This window comes from Neofelis nebulosa, chromosome 2 (assembly GCF_028018385.1).
Source record: "Neofelis nebulosa isolate mNeoNeb1 chromosome 2, mNeoNeb1.pri, whole genome shotgun sequence".
NCBI lineage: Eukaryota > Metazoa > Chordata > Mammalia > Carnivora > Felidae > Neofelis > Neofelis nebulosa.
The window spans coordinates 187,668,156-187,689,318 of NC_080783.1; the positions used below are offsets into that span (position 1 = coordinate 187,668,156).

Here is a 21,163-nt window from a genome sequence, read left to right on the forward strand (position 1 = left end):
CACCGCGCTCAGCTTCTACCTACCACGGCGCCGGGGGGGGCGGAGCCAAGGGTCTCACCCACCGACCCACCCTTTAGCCGCTGCCCCACCCCGCCCCAGCGGGCACCTGGGTCCTGCCAGGGGACCTCAGACCTTCACTATATCTTGTATCTTATGTCTGCCTCACCCTACTTCCCCCATCCACCCTTCGGTCTGAACATCTCTGTTTAGCCCAAGTAGGGATAAGGACACCGAGGTTTCAGACTCCAGGCCTGTGGAGTCTCAAGAGTGGAAAAACCAAGGAAGGATGCTGGAGGCAGAGGCAGATAGGGGTGTAGGAGACAGGAGAGCCTCCACCCCACTCCCCACCAGGTCAGGGTTCTTGACACAAGCTCCTGGAGGCCTGAACCTTCTCTGCTGTAGACCAGGTATCCCTGTCTGTTGTGTGTACAAACCGAATACCGGGAGCTCCGTGGCACGGTGTCTTTATTCCAGCAGACTTAGGGAGTACCTCCTATGTGTGGGCACTGTTTTGGGGGCCTGGGGATGCAATGGCAAACAAGACAGAACCAAGGGTCTTTGCTCTGAAGGAATTTTCATCCAAAAAGGGCAGACAAACGAATATAGTAAGGCCAATAGTTAATAGAATTTTCTTTGGTGTTGAGTGCCACAGCGAAAACAAAATAGGAAAATGTGAGCTGAGAACTAAGTGCCTGAAAGGAACCTCCCCATAGGAAAATTGGAAGGATCTGAGGCAAGAAAGAGCTTGGCATGCTAGAGGAAACGCAAAGGGGCCAGGCAATCTCCACCATGTGAGCAAAGGAGAGAGTGGGATGACATGATGGGGATGGTCTTAGAGACCAGTTTGAACTTTATTTCAAACTGTGATGGGAACTTTATTTCAAACATATTCAGTTTGAACTTTATTCAAAGTGTGATGGGAAGCTACTGAAGGAATTTAAACAGGAAATTGACAGGATCTAAATTTTACAAATAATCCTCTGTTTCCTTTGAGGCTTATGGATTATAGGAAATGAGATCAAAGCAGGGACACCAGTTAGAAAGCTAAAGGAGCTCTCCAAGAAAAAGCTGTTAGTGTTTGTTGGGGGGGGGGGGGGGGGTGGTGATGGTGATTAGAGAATATTGTACAATTAAAAGGGACAGGACTTGGTAATGGTTTGGAATGGTGAAGGGCTGGGAGGAAAAGAGAAATCAAAGATAACCCCTAGATTATTGGCTTGAGCAACCAAGTGATGACTGTACCATTTGGTAATATGGAAAAAGGAGAAGAGGAGCAGATTTGAAGACAGCCAAAACAAGAATTCCATTTTAGACATTGGTTTTGAAGTGTCTATTAAAAATGCTCATGGAGAGGTTAGGGCTGTAAATGTAAATGTGGGTGCCATCAGCACAGAGGTGGTGGTTATAAGGCCATTAGAGTGAGTGATGCCAATTAGGGAGCTGGTTAGAGAGAAGGACTGGGGACAAAACTTGAGGACCTCCTGTAGGATTCAGCAGAACAGAAAGCTCATGCAAGGAGACTGAGAAGTAACAGAAGTAGGGAGAAAGTCAGGAGATTATATTTCAAGAAGCCAAGAGAAGTATGCATTCAAAAGAGGGACCTTTCAGGGCACCTGGGTGGCTCAGTGGGTTAAGCCACTGACTCTTGATTTTGCCTCAGGCCAGGTCACGACCTCATGGTTCGTGAGATTGAACCCGAGTCAGGCTCTGAGCTGACAGGGTAGAGCCTGCTTGGGAATCTCTCTCTCCCTCTCCCGCCCATCCCCCACTCTCTAAATCAAATAAGCATTTAAAAAAAGAGGGACTATTCAGGTGAATTGAATGTTGCTAAGAAGCAGCTAACTACCTATTGTATCTGACAAGTTAGAGGTCATCGGTGACTGACAAAACCAGCTACAGAGGAGAGAGAAGCCTGATGGGAGCACATGAAAAAAGAATAGGAATTGATGCTGTGGGACACTGAAACATTGTAAACAACTTTTTCAAAGAAGTTTTGCTATAACAGCGCCTGGCTGTCTGAGTCATGGAGCCTGGGACTCTTGAACCAAAACAGCTAAATTGTACCCGTGATATAACATTTATTTTCCTGATTCGCCTTTCATTTTAAAACAGCTAACAATTTTTAAAGAATATGTTTCCAGGGGCACCTGGGTGGCTCAGTAGGTTAAGCGTCCAACTTCGGCTTAGGTCATGATCTCATGGTTCATGAGTTCGAGCCCCGCATCGGGCTCTGTGCTAACAGCTCAGGGTCTGGAGCCTGCTTCAGATTCTGTGTCTCCCTCTCTCTCTGCCCCTCCCTGGCTCATGTTCTGTTTCTCTCTCTCAAAAATAAATGTTAAAAAATATTTTTAAAAAAGAAGAACTTTCCATTAAAAAATATGATTCCCATTCAGTAAAATATTTCATGTATGAATTAAAATTTGTACTTAACCAAGCAAAAATGTTTGGGTTCCCATTTGCATTGTTTCACTATTCTCACTTTTAACACAAAATTCCAACTGGTTACATTGAAGGACAAAATTGAAGTAAATCAAGTTGTTTCCTCGCCTTTATAAGCATTGACTATAAATCTTTTGAAGCTATCATGAAACAGACATATCTAATAACCACAAGGGTTGGAGACATGACCCATGCCTAGAATTCCAAACACATAGAACTGAACATTCTCTTCATTAACTTCCACATTGAATGCAATTTTATTAAAAGTACTGTAATAAAAGTATGCTAATGTAAGCTTACATGATTTTTGTGGGTTTTTTTCTTTTTTTATCGAGATATAATTGACATATTATATTAGTTTCAGGTATACAACATAATGTTTTGATGTTTGTATATACCACAAAGTGATTACCACAATAATTAACACCCATCACCACCATTACAATTTTTTATCTTGTGATGAGAACTACAAAATGTACTCTCTCTCAGCAACTTTCAAATATACAATACAGTAGAGGCGCCTGGGTGGCTCAGTTGGTTAAGCATCCAACTTCGGCTCAGGTCATGATCTTGCTGCTTCTGAGTTCGAGCCCCATGTTGGGCTCTGGCTTGACAGCTCAGAGTCTGGAGCCTGTTTCAGATTGTTTCCCTCCCTCTCTCTGCCCCTCCTCGCTTGCACTCTGTATCTCTCTCTCAAATATAAATAAACATTAAAAAAATAAGTAAAAAATATACACATACAGTGCAGTGTTATTGACTATAGTCACCATGTTGTACCTTACATCCCTAGGACTTTTTTATCTTACAACTAGAAGTGTGTACCTATTGACCACCTTGACCCATTTTTGCCCGCCCTCCTTCCTCATTCACTTCCCCCCCTCCCCGACTTCTGACAACCACCAATCTGTTCTATGAATCAGTGCTTTGCTTTGCTTTATTTTATTTAGAATCCACATATGAGTGATATCTGATCATATTTGTCTTTTTCCACCTGACTTATTTCATTTACATAATGCTCTCAAGGTCCATCCATGTTGTCACAAATGGCAGGATTTCCTTCGTTTTATGGCTGAATAATATTCCATTGTATGTGTGTTCATATATTTGTTGGGTGTACATATATATTCATGGCAGTGACCAATGTTTTGTAAACTTTCTGGTATTTTTTTCTTCATGTACAAATGCATATGTTATGTCTCAGTTTTTGTGCTTTGAGTAAAAACAAGATATTTTCAGGCAAAAAAAAAAAAAAGTCAGGAAATGGGGCATCTGGGTGGCTCAGTCAGTCAAACATCTGACTCTTGATCTCAGCTCAGGTCTTGATCTCAGGGTCATGAGTTCAAGCACCGAGTTGGCCTCCATGCTGGGCATGGAACCTACTTAAAAAAAAAAAAATCGGGAAAATTTTCTAAATGTATCCTCTGGTTCAGAAGTGAAATCTGGAGTCAGGGCCTAGGCTTAAATCCTAGAGATGGCTCTGGTTCTGAGATTTTGGAATGTGTGATTTAATTTCCCTGATTCTTACTTTGTTTATTAGAAACTAGTGTGGTAGGGCCCCCTCCCTAAGGAAAGAAACAAAACAAAACAAAACAAACCTCAAGGTAACCTGGTTATGCACGCACATGACAACATCACTCATGACCTTGTAACATGAGACCGCTTAATCAGACTGCATGTTTGTGTGTATTACCATACATGGGAGTCAAAGAAGTAGAAAATATATAAAAAACTGTGCCTCTTGACGTTCGAGGGCTCAGTTCTTTGGGTATGAACCCAACTGAGTGGTGGCAGCCAGAATAAAGTTGCTTCTGAAAGAGCAGACCTAGGCCGGCCGACTAGTGACTATGTTCCTGACATGGCCGCAGAAAGAGGTTCCCGCTCAAACCTCAGACCACGCCTCCTCCCCTTGAGTAACTTATGTTTTCTAAGAAAGCAAGCTACTGATTGATGCTTTCTTCCAAACTCTAAGGTGGGAGGAAGAGGAGTATGAGAGGCGTGGAAAGTGTGAGTAGAAGAGGGAGGGCTTCTCTCAGGTAGGGGCCAGAGGCAGGAGCCCTCAACCCTGTCCAGGCTTAGAATGACCTGGGAGCATTTTACCCCTCTCCAAACCAATTAATCAGAGTCTCTGGGGATGGTGTTTGGTGGTAGGTATTTATATAGCACAGCAAGGCTGACAGCCAGTGGTTAATAGGTGACCAGTGAGAAACGTTCTGTATACACTGAGGCCAAACATGTTAGAGATCCTCAGACACAGTGGTTCTTAAACTTCAGGTGCATCAGAATCTCCTGGAAGACTTGTTCAAACACAGATTGCTGAGCCCCACCCCCAGAGTTTCTGATTTAGTAGGTCTGTGACCACCAGGCCCAACATTTGCATTTTTAACAAGTTCCAGGTGACTCGCTGATAATTGCTGATCTGGGACTACACCTTGGCAGCCATTGTTCTATCCTTCCCCAGCCAATCGGCTCAGGCCACGACCCTTCCCCAGCCAATCAGCTAAGGCCATGATCCCTATAAAACCTTTGTGCTTTTTTTTTTTAATTTTTTTTTTTAACATTTATTTATTTTTGAGACAGAGAGAGACAGAGCATGAACGGGGGAGGGGCAGAGAGAGAGGGAGACACAGAATCGGAAGCAGGCTCCAGGCTCTGAGCCATCAGCCCAGAGCCCGACATGGGGCTCGAACTCACAGACCGCAAGATCGTGACCTGAGCTGAAGTTGGACGCTCAACCGACTGAGCCACCCAGGCGCCCCCAAAACCTTTGTGCTTTTTGAAACCCTCGCTCTCTCTCTCCGGTATCTCACCGCTGCGTCGGTGCAGGTAGGGGATTGAGCTCGAGCTAGCTCGAATAAAGGCTCTTTGTTTTTACATCAGACTCGGCTCCCTGGTGGTCTTTGGGGATCACAAATTCTGGGCATAACACTTCCTAGAAAGAAAAGCCTCAGTGTCATGACTCTCTGTGCGAGAATCCTGCTACACGAGCAACTGAGGGGTGCCTGGCTGACTCCATTGGTAGAGCATGGGACTCTTTTTTAATATTTTTTTACATTTATTTATTTTTGATAGAGACAGAGCACAAGTGGGGGGGGGGGGAGGGCAGGCAGAGAGAGAAGGAGACACAGAATCCAAAGCAGGCTCCAGGTTCTGAGCCATCAGCACAGAGCCTGACGCAGGGCTCAAACTCACAAACCTCGAGATCATGACCTGAGCCAAAGTCGGACGCTTAACTGACTGAGCCACTCAGGCATGCCAGAGTATGGGACTCTTGATCTCAGGGTTATAAATTTGAGTCCCACGTTTTGGATGTAGAGATTATCTAAAATACAATCTTTAAAAAAGAAAGGAAGGAAGGAAGAAGGGGGGAAGGAAGGGAGGGAGGGAGAGAGAAAGAAACCAGCACCTGAGAGGATTAGTTTTGTGACTTACCAATGTTCCATTATTTTATTATCCTATCAACCTTCCAAAGGCAAGGCTGGTCAGGCCAGAGCCAGCCCCACCCTTTAACTTTTTAACTTAGAGCCTATTTTTGTTGTGGACATCTAGAACACCAGGGACTTATGGGAAAGAGGCACTTACACTGGGGGTCCTGCCTCCTGCCACAACATCAAACTATACCCCATCCTTGGCTGACTATCCCAGAGGCATGCCCCCTTGATTTCCTTATTATCTCTTAGAAGCTGGGTCATTCTAGACCCCAGTCCTGAGTCGATGAGCTGCGCCCCAACCCACTGTGCCCCAACCCAGCTGCCACCTGGGGCAGCTCTGATTCCTGTGAGTACCCGTTACGCACAACACAGCACGGTGCTAAATGCCAGGATCTGTTGTAGGCACTTACATGACTTCTGTTCTGCCATCTTACACATGTGGAAATGGATGCTGACTCCCAGGGAAAAGCAGTCCCTCAAACCATAGGAAAGGGAATTCCCAAGCCATATGCTACTTAATGCCTCCAGAGTTCGTTTCTCTGCTGGGAGCACCCTGCCCACTCGTCAGTAGTGTCCCCAACCTGACTGACTACTACTCGTCTTGTACCCCCTATAAGGTAGCCTATCCCGATACACTGGGTTAGGTGCCTCCTCTATACTCTCAGTGTCCTGGATCACCCACGTCCTGGCATAGGTAACTAATTGCTTTTGCTGCTGACAACGTGGTTGGTATTTATTGCTCAAGCATCTTCCTTTCCTGCCTTCCTTCCTCCCACTCTGAAGCCCACGTATACACACCCTGTTCTGTGTTTGCCTCTCTCCTCTGTGCCTTCTCAAAGTGCAGTCCATGGATGACCCCAGTTTGCAAACTGAACCAGTCTTCAAAGGGATCGGTACAGAAACTGAGACGAACGTTTGAAACTTTCATAGCTGTTTGGCAAGTTATTCTTGCGTACTGAATCTAATAATGAAAAACTGGGGCTTGTATTTTGTATGCCCTTTTTTTTCACGTTATTTTCCTAGTAATTGGCTTTCATTGTGTTTTAGGAAAGAATCCATCCTTGAATGATTAGGGGTGGAAAAAAGTTCCCTCACCAAGATAATTTGAGAAACAATGGTTTATTTTTATTTCCCTGAGTTCTGCCATAAAAAGGCATTGAATAAATGCAAAAGTGAATAATAAATGAATGGAGCTGACAAATGTGTCTATTCTAAGGTAATGGAATAAAAGAGATTTAGTGCTGCATTGGATTGATACTGGGGAAGATCAGGGGGTCAAGGGAAACCCCCAGGTGTTTCCTTCCTGAGGCCATTCCCTGACATATAGGGTACAGTGAAAGAGGTGTAGATTCAGGACATTTTACAGATAATAAATTAATTTTTGACCAGGTTGACTTTGAGGTTACCTATGAGATAGCCAAATAAGGATGTCCAGAACGCAGTTAGCTATATATGGGTTAGAAGCTCAGGACACAGAGTCAAAGTTGGAGGTGTAGTTTTCCAAGTTGAAACCAATAGAATACAGAATGGGAAGAAAAGTGGCCCCAGACAAAGCTCTGGGTGCCTAGCACAGTGTCTGGCACAGGGACATGACTGGTAATTCTTAAGTCAACTGAAGAGGTTGTTAAGACCTAAGTCCATTTCATTCTAAGCCCAAGCTCTCCTTACTGTATTATAAATTTTAACTTCGTATTTTCCTGCTACTTCAACAGCCCCACAAACAGGCTGTGAGCCCCCGGTTCAGGATACCAGGTGCACCAGTGTGAGAAGGGCGGTCCCTGCCACAAGCTCCCCTTCTCACCCTGCCCTGCCCTAGTGACATTCACACACACCAAGGAATCCCTTCCTGCCTTCTGCTTGTGTACTCCACCCTGACCCCCATAAAGGCAATTGTCCTTGCTCTCTGGGTTTCCCAACTGCTTGGTTGAGTGTGCTCCCTTGGTGCTGCCCTCATATGTCCCCAGCAGAGCACGTCTGCCTCCCTCTTCTCTACCTTTACTTTCTTACGCTTCCGTGTGGTTTCAGTCCATGCCAATGATCAAAAAACCCCATTTTAAGTAACATAATTGTTCCTTACAACATACTTACTAACCCCTTTTGGCTTTTAGTCTGTACAGCATTCTAACAGACACTGCTGGGGCTGGTAGTGGGGTGAGGAAGAAGACCAGAAAAGGCAAGAGTGGGAAACAGGAAAGCACAAGGCAACTTAGAAAACAGAGGAGAGTTGGAAAATTCAGTGATGAACTTGGAGGGTTGGCTGGGGGTGCTGAGGTGGCTAGAGAAGAAAGTCAGAGCCAGATTTTGAAGGTACAGGCTTGCACTTCATCATAAGTTGCAGAGAGATGCTTTCTGTCTGTTTCCTGACAGCGTAAAGAAGGTAAGGACAACAGTACAAGGATTGCGCCAATTTAATTTTTTTTAATTTTTATTTATTTTTGAAAGAGAGAGAGAGAGAGAGAGAAAGTGTGATTGGAGGAGGGGTAGAGACAGAAGGAGACACAGAATCTGAAGCAGGCTCCAGGCTCTGAGCTGTCAGCACAGAGCCCAACACAGGGCTCTCAAACTCACCAACTGTGAAATCATGACCTGAGCCGAAGTCAGAATCTCAACAGCTTGAGCCACTCAGGCATCCCAGGATTGCACCAATTTATAACAGTAAAAGAAACTTGGAAATAACCTAAATATCTACTAATTAGAGAATAAAAACATTATGTTATAGTTATAGTAGAATTCTAACTTCAATCAGAATGAGTAAGAATGCCATGCATCATCATAAATCTCAAAAATGCAATCTGCTAAATGTAATGTGGTATCTAGGGTTGGATCCTACAACAGGCATAAGACGTTAGTGGAAAAACTAGTGAAATCTGAATAGAGTCTTTAGTTTAGTTAGGAGGATTTTACCAGTATTTGTTTCTTGGCTTTGACAAATGTACCACAGTCATGTATGATACTAACATTGCAGGAAGCTGAGCAAAGGGTATACAGTTACTCTCTGTACTACCTTTGCAACTTCTCTGAAATTTAAAATTACTCCTGGAGCACCTGGGTGGCTCAGTTGGTTAAGCAGCCAACTTCAGCTCAGGTCATGATCTGGCGGTCTGTGAGTTCGAGCCCCGCGTCGGTCTCCGTGCTGACAGCTTGGAGTCTGGAGCCTGCTTCAGATTCTGTATCTCCCTCTCTCTCTGTTCCTCCCCCACTCGCACTCTGTCTCTTTCTCAAAAATAAATAAAGATTAAAAAAAAAGAATTTTAAAATTACTCCCAAATAGCTTGTAAAAATGTAAGCTGAAAGAAAAAAAGCAAGTCTTTAAAATAAAAGTAAAGGCTCAAAGATAAAAAGGAATTCATGCAATAGGGTAATATTTATAAATAGTTTCCAAACATACAAAACAATACTAGATATGGATTATAGATACATACATATGTAATAAAAATATAAAAACATTCATGTGAATGAAAAGTATCTTATTTAAGATAGTAGTTTCTAGGAGCAGGAGGGAGGAGAGAGTAAGGAAACAGATCCAAGAGAGGTAGTCTGTTTCTTCCTCTTTAAATATTGCCCTTGGGGCAAATATGTAAACGCTTTTTTTTAATGTCTATTTATCTTAGAGAGAGAGAGCAAGCAGGCGAGGGGCAGAGAGAGAGGGAGACACAGAATCCAAAACAGGCTCCAGGCTCTGAGCTGTCAGCACAGAGCCTGATGCGGGCTGGAACCCATGAACCAGGAAATCATGACCTGAGCCGAAGTCAGCTGCTCAACCCACTGAGCCACCCAGGCGCCCCTGGGGCAAATATTGTAAATGCTAAGATCTGACAAACCTGGGAGCCAAGTGCATTGGTGTTCATTATTATATTATTCCCTATATGTTTTAATGTGTTATTTATTTATTCATTCATTCATTCATTCATTCATTCAAAGTAGGCTTGCTGCCCAGCACAGAGACCATTGCAGGGCTTGAACTTATGACCCCAAGATCAAGGCCTGAGCTGAGATCAAGAGTCAGATGCTTAAAAAAAAAGAGTCAAACATGCTTAACTGCCTGAGCCACCAAGGTGCCCTGTTTTGTTTTAGTTTCATTTTTTTTTTGAGAAAGGAATAAAGGGCTTTCTGAATTGTCAAATTATATAACTATAGATCATATCTTAATTTCTCAGTAATGTCATCTCAACCCTCCACCCCAGATTCATGCTAATTCTGTCAAAGTAGAATGTTTTATTTTTTATTTTTTCAAAGTAGAATTTTTTAAAAGTTAACTCATTAATCAGGAGGTTGGGAAAGCTGATTCAAAGAGCATTTAAGGAACAGAGATAATTTCATAAGAAGAGGAAACTTAAGTAAGTTTGCTAAATAAGAGACTATTATGGACTGAATGTTTGTCACCCCCGCCCCCTGTCAAATTCCTAAGTTGAAAGGTGATGGTATTAGGAGGTGGAGCTTTGGGGAGGTAATTAGATTATGGGACTAGAACCCTCATGAATGGCGTTAGCACCCTTATAAAAAGGCATTCCAAAGAGCTCCCTCACTATGTTTCTGCCACAAGAGGCTGCAATGAGAAGCTAGCAGTCTGCAACACAGAAGAGGGCTCTCAGCGGAACCTGACCGTGCTGGCACCTGACCTCAGACTGCCAGCCTTTGGCACTGTGAGAAATACATTTCAGCTCTTTATGAGCCCCCCAGTCTGCGGTGCTTTAGGATAGCAGCCTGCATACTGAGACAGAGAGGAAACTAGTTAATGCCGCCCAGGGAATTAAAACTGTAAGCCTGCCTTATGTAAAATGCTGAAGGAAGTTCTTCAAGCTGAAATGAAAAGATGTTAGTCAGTAACATGGAAACCTCTGAAAGCAGATACCTGGGTGGCTCAGTCGGTTCACCGTGATTTTAGCCGAGGTCATGATCCCAGGGTTATGAGATAGAGTCCCACAACCAGCTTCCCACTGAGCGGGCTTTGCACTGAGCGTGGAGCCTGCTTAAGATTCTCTCTCTCTCTCTCTCTCTCTCTCTCTCTCTCCCTCTGCCCCTCTCTCCGGCTCAAGCTCAAAATAAAAATTTTAAAGTAAACAAGTAAACAGAATTAGAGACTAACATCTAAAAAAAACTTCTGAAAGTATAAAACTCACTGGTAAAGGTAAGTATATAGTCAAATTCAGAATACTCATACTGCAATATGGTCATGTATTAACCACTTAAACTAGTATAAAGGTTAAAATATTAGAAATAACTATAACCATAATAATTTGTTAACACACAATATAAAAAGAGATAAGTTGAGACATCAAAACAGAAAGCATAGTGAGGGAGTAAGGAGTAGAGTCTTTGTATGCAATCAGATTTCAATTGTTATCAGTCCATAACAGGTCGATACATCTGTGAGATGTTTTGTGTAAGCCTCATGGTAACCAAAAAGCAAAAACCTACAGTAGATACACAAAAGAGAAGGAAATCAAAGCATAGGACTACAGAAAAAGATAATTCACAATTCACAAAGGAAGATAGCAAGAAAGGAAGAAAGGAATAAAACGGCTGGAAAACAGTAAGATGGCATTATTAAGTTCTTATCTATCAATAATACTTTAAATGCAAATGGATTGGTTTCTCCAAACAAAAGACAGAGGGTGACTGAATGCATAGAAAATAAGACCCAACCATATGCTGCCTTCAAGAGACTCACTTCAGCTTTAAAGACATACATAAGCTCAAAACAAAGGGATGGATAAAGATGTTCCATGCAAATAGAAACCAAAAGAGAGAGGGGGGTAGCTATACAATATCACACAAAGTCGACTTCAAGTCAAAAGCTATAACAAGCGGGGCGCCTGGCTGGCTCAGTTGAAAGAACATGCAACTCTTGATCTTGGGGTCATGAGTTCCAGCCCCATGCTGTAGAGATTACTAAAAAAATATTAACTAAAAACAAAAACAAAAACAAAAAGCCAAACCAAACAACAAAAAAAAAACCTGTAACAAGAGATGAAGAAGATTATTATATAATAACAATGGGGTCAATTCATAAACAAGATATAACAATTATAAAAATACATACTCCCATCCAACATGGGAGCACCTTAAAATACTAAGCAAATACCAATGGATCTGAAGGGAGAAATAGGTAACCATACAGTCAAAGGAAAATTCAACACCCCACTTTCAACAATAGATCCTCCAGACAGAAAACCAACAAGTAAACATTGAACTTAAACTACAGGTTAGACCAAATCGAACCAATAGACACATGCAAAACATGCCATCCAACAATACACATGACACATACATCACATGGTGTATGTATATTATTATGTATATTGTTACATGTAATTATCATTGTGTAATATCATGTATATTATTCAGCCATAAAGAAGGAAATCTTGCCATTTGCAACATGTATGGACCTTGAGAGCATTATGCTAAGTGAAGTGAGTCAGAGAAAGACAAGTACCATATGATCTTATTTATATGTGGAATCTACAAAAGCTGAAGTCCTAGAAACAGAGTAGAGTGGCTGCTGCCAGGGCCTTGGGCAGGTGGGGAGATGGGGAGAAATGGGGAGAAATGGGGAGAAGTCAGTCAAAGGGCACAAAGTTTCAGTTGTAAGCTGAGTGAGTTCTGGAGATCTAATGTATAGCATGGTTACTATAGTTAATAATACCTAATTATATGTTTAAAAGTTTCTAAGAGGGGCGCCTGGGTGGCTCAGTCAGTTAAGAATCTGACTTCAGGTCAGGTCATGGTCTCACAGTTCGTAAGTTTGAGCCTCATGTCAGGCTCTGTGCTGACAGCTCAGGATTCTGTGTCTCCCTCTCTCTCTCTGCCCTTTCCATGCTTGCTCTCCATCTCTCTCTGTCAAAAAATAAATAAACATTAAAAAAAATTTTTTTTAAGTTGCTAAGAAAGTAAATCTTAATAAAGCAGACACACATACAAGAAGTAATTACGCGAGGTGATGGAGATGTTAATGAAACAGTGATAATCATTTTGCAATACATGGGTATCAAATCATCATGTTGTATACCTTCATCTTACACAATGTGATGTGTCAATTATATCTCAATAAAGCTGGGGGGAAAAAAAAACAATCAAAAGCCTAAGAAAAGAAATAATGATAAAGGCAGAAATAATGAGGCAAAACAAGCATAAAATTAAAAAAAGCAACAAGCCCCAATTGATCAAATTTCAAAACATTTTGAAATTATTGAAATTATTGATAATTCAATTATTTTGAATTTTTAATTATTTGAAATTATTTTGAAATTATTAATAAAATTGATCAACCCTGGGGCACCTGGCTGGCTCAGTTGGTGAAGCATGTGACTCTTGATCTCGGGGTCATGTCGAACCAGCCCTGCAGCCCAGGAATGAATCCCACTTGATCATTTTGAATAATTCTTTTTATATGCTGTTGAATTCAATTTTCTAGTATCTTATTGAGAATTTTTGCATCCATATTCATCAGGGATATTGGCCTGTAGTTCTCTTTTTTTTTGCTGGGTCTCTGTCTGGTTTAGGAATCAAAGTAATGCTGGCTTCATAGAAGGAGTCTGGAAGTTTTCCTTCCCTTTCTATTTTTTGGAACAGCTTGAGAAGGATAGGTATTATCTCTGCTTTAAATGTCTGGTAGAATCCCGCAGGGAAGCCATCTGGTCCTGGAATCTTATTTGTTAGGAGATTTTTGATAACTGATTCAATTTCTTTGCTGGTTATGGGTCTGTTCAAGTTTTCTATTTCTTCCTGTTTGAGTTTTGGAAGTGTGTGGGTGCTTAGGAATTTGTCCATTTCTTCCAGGTTGTCCAGTTTGTTGGTATATAATTTTTCATAGTATTCCCTGATAATTGCTTGTATCTCTGAGGGATTGGTTGTAATAATTCCATTTTCATTCATGATTTTATCTATTTGGGTCATCTCCCTTTTCTTTTTGAGAAGCCTGGCTAGAGGTTTATCAATTTTGTTTATTTTTTCAAAAAACCAACTCTTGGTTTCATTGATCTGCTCTACATTTTTATTAGATTCTATATTGTTTATTTCTGCTCTGATCTTTATTATTTCTCTTCTTCTGCTGGGTTTGGGGTGTCTTTGCTGTTCTGCTTCTATTTTCTTCAGGTGTGCTGTTAGATTTTGTATTGGGGATTTTTCTTGTTTCTCGAGATAAGCCTGGATTGCAATGTATTTTCCTCTCAGGACTGCCTTCGCTGCACCCCAACACGTTTGGATTGTTGTATTTTCATTTTCATTTGTTTCCATATATTTTTTAATTTCTTCTCTAATTTCCTGGTTGACCCATTCATTCTTTAGTAGGGTGTTCTTTAACATCCACGCTTTGGGAGGTTTTCCAGACTTTTTCCTGTGGTTGATTTCAAGTTTCAGGACATTGTGGTCTGAAAGTGTGCATGGTATGATCTCAATTCTTTTATACTTATGAAGGGTTGTTTTGTGACCCAATATGTGATCTATCTTGGAGAATGTTCCATGTGCACTCGAGAAGAAAGTATATTCTATTGCTTTGGGATGCAGAGTTCTAAATATACCTGTCAAGTCCATCTGATCCAATGTATCGTTCAGGGCCCTTGTTTCTTTATTGATCCTGTGCATAGATGATCTATCCATTGTTGTAAGTGGAGTATTAAAGTCCCCTGCAATTACCACATTCTTATCAATAAGGTTGCTTATGTTTGTGATTAATTGTTTTATATATTTGGGGGCTCCCATATTTGGCGCATAGACATTTATAATTGTTAGCTCTTCCTGATGGATAGACCCTGTAATTATTACATAATGCCCTTCTTCATCTCTTGTTACAGCCTTTAATTTAAAGTCTAGTTTGTCAGGTATAAGTATTGCTACTCCAGCTTTCTTTTGACTTCCAGTAGCATGATAGATAGTTCTCCATCCCCTCACTTTCAATCTGAAGGTGTCCTCAGGTCTAAAATGAGTCTCTTGTAGACAGCAAATAGATGGGTCTTGTTTTTTTTTTTATCAATTCTGATACCCTATGTCTTTTGGTTGGAGCATTTAGTCCATTTACATTCAGTATTATTATTGAAAGATATGGGTTTAAAGTCACTGTGACGTCTGTAGGTTTCATGCTTGTAGTGATGTCTCTGGTCTTTTGTGGTCCTTGCAACATTTCACTCACGGAATCCCCCTTAGGATCTCTTGTATGGCTGGTTTAGTGGTGATGAATTCCTTCAGTTTTTGTTTGTTTGGAAAGACCTTTATCTCTCCTATTCTGAATGACAGACTTGCTGGATAAAGGATTCTCAGGTGCATATTTTTTCTGTTCATCACATTGAAGATTTCCTGCCATTCCTTTCTGACCTGCCAAGTTTCCGTAGATAGGTGTGCCACTAGTCTTATGGGTCTCCCTTTATAAGTTAGAGCCTGTTTATCCCTAGCTGCTTTCAGAATTTTCTCTTTATCCTTGTATTTTGCCAGTTTCACTATGATATGTCGTGCAGAAGATGGATTCAAGTTATGGCTGAAGGGAGTTCTTTGTGTCTCTTGGATTTCCATGCCTTTTTCCTTCCCGAGATCAGGCAAGTTCTCAGCTATGATTTATTCAAGTACACCTTCAGCCCCTTTCTCTCTCTCTTCCTCTTCTGGAATTCCTATTATACGGATATTGTTCTGTTTCATTGCATCACTTAGTTCTCTAATTCTCCCCTCATACTCCTGGATTTTTTTAAATCTCTCTTTTTCTCAGCTTCTCTTTTTCCATAATTTTATCTTGTAATTCCCCTATTCTCTCCTCTGCCTCTTCAATCTGCGCTATGGCCGCCTCCATTTTATTTTGCACCTCATTTAGAGCATTTTTTAATTCCTCATGACTATTTCTTAGTCCCTTGATCTCTGTAACAATAGATTCTCTGCTGTCCTCTATACTTTTTTCAAGCCCAGCGATTAACTTTATGACTGTTATTCTAAATTCTTGTTCCATTATATTGCTTAAATTGTTTTTGATCAATTCGTTAGCTGTCGCTATTTCCTGGAGTTTCTTTTGAGGAGAGTTCTTCTGTTTCGTCATTTTGGATAGTCTCTGGAGTGGTGAGGAACTCCAGGGCACTTCCCCTGTGCTGTCTGGAGTAACTTGTGTTGGTGGGCGGGGCCGCAGTCAGACCTGATGTCTGCCCCCAGCCCACCGCTGGGGCCACAGTCAGACTGGTGTGTACCTTCTCTTCCCCTCTCCCAGGGGCAGGACTCACTGTGGAGTAGTGTGGCCCCTGTCTGGGCTACTTGCACACTGCCAGGCTTGTGGTGCTGCTTCTATGGGATCTGGCGTATTGGCCGGGGTGGATCCGCAAGGTGCACAGGGGCAGGAGGGGCAGGCTTAGCTCGCTTTGCCTTGGGTGGTCCCCTGTGGGAGGGGCCCTGAGGCACCAGGAGGTAGGCAGAGGGTCAGAGGGATGGATCCACAGAAGCACAGCACTGGGTGTTTGCTCTGTGCAAGCAAGTTCGGTGACGGGAACTGACTCCCTTTGGGATTTCGGCTGGGGGATGGGAGAGGGAGATGGTGCTTGCCAGCGCCTTTGTTCCCCTCCGAGCTGAGCTCTGTCTTCCAGGGCTCAACACCTCTCCCTCCCGGTGTCCTCTCGCCCTCCTGCTCTCGGAGCAGAGCTGTTGACTTTTAACATTCCAGATGTTAAGTCCCCCTGGCTGTCAGAACTCACCCAGTCGGCGCCCCCGCTTTTGCAAGCCAGACTTGGGGGCTCTGCCTTGCCGGGCGGGCTGCCCTTCACCGCCCGGGCTCCCTCCCACCAGTCCCTGTAGCACGCACCGCCTCTCTGCCTTTCCTACCTTCTTCCGTGGGCCTCTTGTCTACGCTTGGCTCTGGAGAGTCTGTTGTGCTAGTCTTCTGGAGGTTTTCTCGATCTCAGGGTCACGAGTTCAAGCCCCGAATTGAGTGTTGAGATTTCTTAAATAAATAAACTTAAAAAAAAAAAAATCAACCTTTGGAAAGACTAATCATGAAAAGATTATGCTATTTTATTTTATTTTTATTTTATAATTTTTATGTTATTTTATATGTGCAGCTAAAACTTAAGGAAATGTAATGGAATTGTAAAAGCCACCTTAAAGGGATAAATAAAGTTTTCTGGATTTATAAATAGAATGTTAAGAAATATTAGAACAATACGAATTTAAATGGAATTATGTGAATATGAAACAATATAAATATTTTTAAAAGAATGATATAATCAGTATATGAAATAAAAGCTTGAGGAAGAACTGGGCTTTTAACTGTTATAGCTTTAAAGAATAAGACATTAACTATAAAAAAAAAAAAACCTGAAAAAACAGGGGCACCTGGGTGGCTCAGTCGGTTAAGCCTCCGACTTCGGCTCAGGTCATGATCTCACAGTTTGTGTGTTGGAGCCCCACATCAGGCTCTGTGCTGACCGCTTGCTCAGAGCCTGGAGCCTGCTTCAGATTCTGTCTCCTTCTCTCTCTGCCCCTCCCCCATTCACGCTTTGTCTCACTCTGTTCCTCAAAAATAAATAAATGTAAAAAAAAAAAAAAAAAAACTAAAAAAAGAAAACTAAAAAAACAAAAAAACTGTACCTGCTTACCTAAGACATTAATCTTGTGAGATGCTGGGTGACAGATCCATGAGAACACTGTGCACTATCACTGCAAGTCTCTGGAAATGGAAAATTAATTCAAAATAAGAAGTTTAAAAAAAAAAACTTAAAAAAAAAAAGGACATGTCATCATCCTTTTGCCTTATTACCAATTTTATATGATTTCTCTTACAAGTCCCCGGTTGGGGCCACAAATATTCTCCAAAGATTATTCTTGACCATGGCAAAACTCTGGCCTCACAGTATCTGGCCTGATTCATTTAGATCAAGCAACAGTAAAGTCTTCTTGTAGCCTGGTCAGCAGACCTAGGGCAACGTGGCACTGAGCAGCTAACCAGGCCAGAGAAGTAAACTCTGTCCAGAGATTTCATAAGGAATCTACAATTCGACTTTTATTTTATTTTTTAAATTTTTTAAAAAATTTATTTATTTTGAGAGAGAGTCGAGGTGGGGCAGAGAGAGAGAGGAAGAAAGAGAGAATCCCAAGCAGGCTCCACACTGTCAGCGCAAAGCCCAATGCAGCGCTCGATCCCATGACCCTGGGATCATGACCTGAGCTGAAATCCAAAGTTGGACGCTCAACCGAGTGAGTCACCCAGGCGCCCCAACAAAGCTGTTTTGGTTTTTTTTTCAAAGCTATTTAAAAAAACTTTTTTAAGCATAAAATGATGTGTTCAACTAAATTGAAGTATAATTCTGACAAACTCTTTGATATCAACAGTAATTAGGTTTTGTAATATGTCAGCTTAAATAAAATTCCCAAGATCCTTAGTTAACTTTAAAGCCAAAGGTAAATATTAAGTAATAACTTTTGGTTATCTGGATAATTTCTAAGTAAGGTAGAATGCTCAAACATTGGCCACTAAGTGTAGAAGTGTAGTATATATCTAACTTTGCTTCTTTCTTTCTTTCTTTCTTTCTTTCTTTCTTTCTTTCTTTCTCTCTGTTTCCTTCTTTCCTTCGTTCCTTCCTTCCCCTCTTTCTTTCTTTCTTTCTTTCTTTCTTTCTTTCTTTCTTTCTTTTTTCTTTCTTTCGGCTTTATTATCTGCTTGGGCTTCTCCAGGACAGACAGCTACAGACAGTCACCCTGTGCATCCGTTTCCTCCCACCAAAAGCAGACATCTCCAGGGCATTTTTCCTTCAAGCACTAAACCACTCAGTCCTCCAAGCATCCCCGGGAACAGGAGAGATGTTTAAAAGAGGGCTGTCTTCTCTCAGTGGTGAGGAGGGGGGTCTGAGGGCCAGAGAGAAGGCAAAGCCACACAATGCCCGGGGCGGCCCTGTCACAGGCTATCCACAGGGTGCAGTGGCGGTTGCTTGTCTGGCTTTAGGGAGAATCGCCGCCTTAGCTGTCCTGTGCCCATTCTCAGTTGAGTTCTCCCTAGGTTCTGCTGAGGTCCCACATTCTTAGGGGTGAGAAGTGCCCACAACAAGCCGTCCCTGTCACAAAAGAGCTGAGTGATGTGCTGATAACAATGGACTACACACAGTCTTCAGTCTGGATGGCGTGTAAGCACTGCCCCAGCTGGCCTGAGGCCAAAGGCCATACCTGACTCCCAGTCCGAATCGCTCTCCTTAACGTCCTCCTGTTTCTTACTTTGATATGTTATGCAGTAGTTAAAACTTTGATTTTAATTGCCATTTTAAGAAGGTATAAAAGGGATGTGTGTGGCAGTGGGGGATTCTTTCATGTGTTCGTATAAACTATAGATTGTGTGATATTGTGATTTATAATTAGAAATATATATTTGGTTTTCCTTCCATTTCAGGCGCAGAGGTCCCCAAACCCTTGGAATTTCTTAAATGAGAGTGATAAAGCTGTCTTTTGTTATGCTAACGAAATAACTTTTGAAAAACCCCTAGGTCACCTAAGGATGGGGGCTGGTCATCAGAGGAAACAATCTGGAGGTGACTGGAGGAGTGGGACTTTTGGTCCTGTGCCCCTGACCTCTGGGGAGGGGACGGGGCCTGGAGGTTGACCCAATCACCAATGACCAATGATTTAATCACTCATGCCTCTGTAAGGAAGCCTCCATGGAAACCCAAAAGGACAGGGTCCAGAGAGCTTCTGGGTTGGTGAACACATGGAAATTTGGGGAGAGCGGCGTGCCTGGCGAGGGCTTGGAAGCCTGCCCTGTGCATCTCTTCCGTCTGGATGTTCCTGAGTTATATCCTTTTTACAATAAACCTGTGATCTAGTAGTAAAATGCTTTCCTGTAAGTTCTGTGAGCCATTCTAGCAAATTAACTGAACCTGAGGAAGGAATCGTGCCAATCAGTCAGAAGTGCCGGTAACATTCTAGATTTGGGACTGGCTTCTGCGGTTGGGGTGCTGGGAGCAGTCATGTAGAGTCCTACCTTGTGGGGGAACCTTGTGTTAAACCCTTAACTTGCGGAATCTGAGGCTACCTTTGGGTAGATAGTGTCAGAATTCAGTTGAATTTTGGACACACTAATGGTGTCCGAGAATTCCTCGTTGGTGTGGGGAAGTGGGCACAAACGCACCCACAAATGTTGGACTTGGATCCAGGAACCTAAAAGAATGTTTTTTAGTGTTTGTAAATGATAGATGGTTCTCAGTGTCCTACCTCCCTGTTCCGTCTGTGCAGCAGAACCTAGACCTTCAGTAAAAGTTACAATAAAGGAGATTGGGGCTGTACCAGGGGCAACAGGAGCAGAGTAGTCTATTGTGTCTTGGAATGTTCAGCTCCGCAATTCTCTTCATGAGAAACTAAAAACAAATCTGAAAAGTGAAATAAACTAAAAATTATGTTTGTATTACACTCTACACTGGTAAAATCAGGAAAAAGGCATATTTTCTTTCTTTCTTTTTTATTAGTTTATTCCCTACAGGTCTTTTAGAGAGTATCTGTGTGCCTGGCATGCCCCCTAGCTTCTGGGGATGGCCAGCAATCCTTTGCAAGCTTTGGCTTGTAGACGCACCCCTTAAATCTCACGTGGCCTTTTTCTCTGTTTTCACATGGACATCTCCTCTGGGTCTTCTTTTCTGCTTGTTCATTCTCTTTTTTATTTTTTAAATTCTTTTTAATGTTTTTTTAAATTTATTTTTGAGAGAGAGACAGAGACAGAGAGACAGAGTGTGGGCAGGGGAGGGGCAGAGAGAGAGGGAGACACAGAATCCGAAGCAGACTCCAGGCTCTGAGTTGTCATCACAGAGCCCGATGCAGGGCTCCAACTCACAAACCGCAAGATTATAACCTCCGCCAAAATCGGACAATTAACCACTTAACCGACAGAGCCACCCAGGCGCCCAAACAAAAGGCATATTTTCTAAGGTAAAATTTTAAGTCAGTCTGACTTGTGCAAGCATTCAATCTTGCTTGATTGCATAAACTCGGGTTTTCCAGAAACTTGCTCGGGGGTAGCAGTTTCTATGAGAAAATGTTTTGTTTTGTTTAACCCCTTTAAAGTATTAGAAGTTCAGCTTTTTCGTTTTCAGGGAGTTTGAGCAATATTGGATTTATGTAAGCTGGTGTTAGTCTCTATAAGCCAATCAGAACAAACATCTTTTAATTCTAAAGTCTTTGTAATCTAATTTAATACCCTTAGGAGATAAGAAAATACTCCACACCCATACAATCAGATTTAAGGCTTTCCTAATTTTTTTTTTTAGTTTTATTTATTTAAGTGATCTCTATACCCAACATGGGGCTCGAACTCACGACCCCAAGATCAAGCATCAAGTGTCACATGCTCTTCTGATTGA

General features: G+C 42.1%; 1 long non-coding RNA gene across 1 annotated transcript in view; it reads left to right on the top strand.

The window, feature by feature from the left end:
- Positions 1 to 77: 77 nt before the first annotated feature.
- The window catches only part of LOC131504854 (uncharacterized), a 43,549-nt gene continuing 22,463 nt past the window's right edge, over positions 78 to 21,163 (top strand). Inside the window, exon 1 of the long non-coding RNA XR_009258169.1 lies at positions 78 to 407. This is a non-coding gene — a long non-coding RNA (uncharacterized LOC131504854). The remainder of the gene's footprint in view (positions 408 to 21,163) is intronic.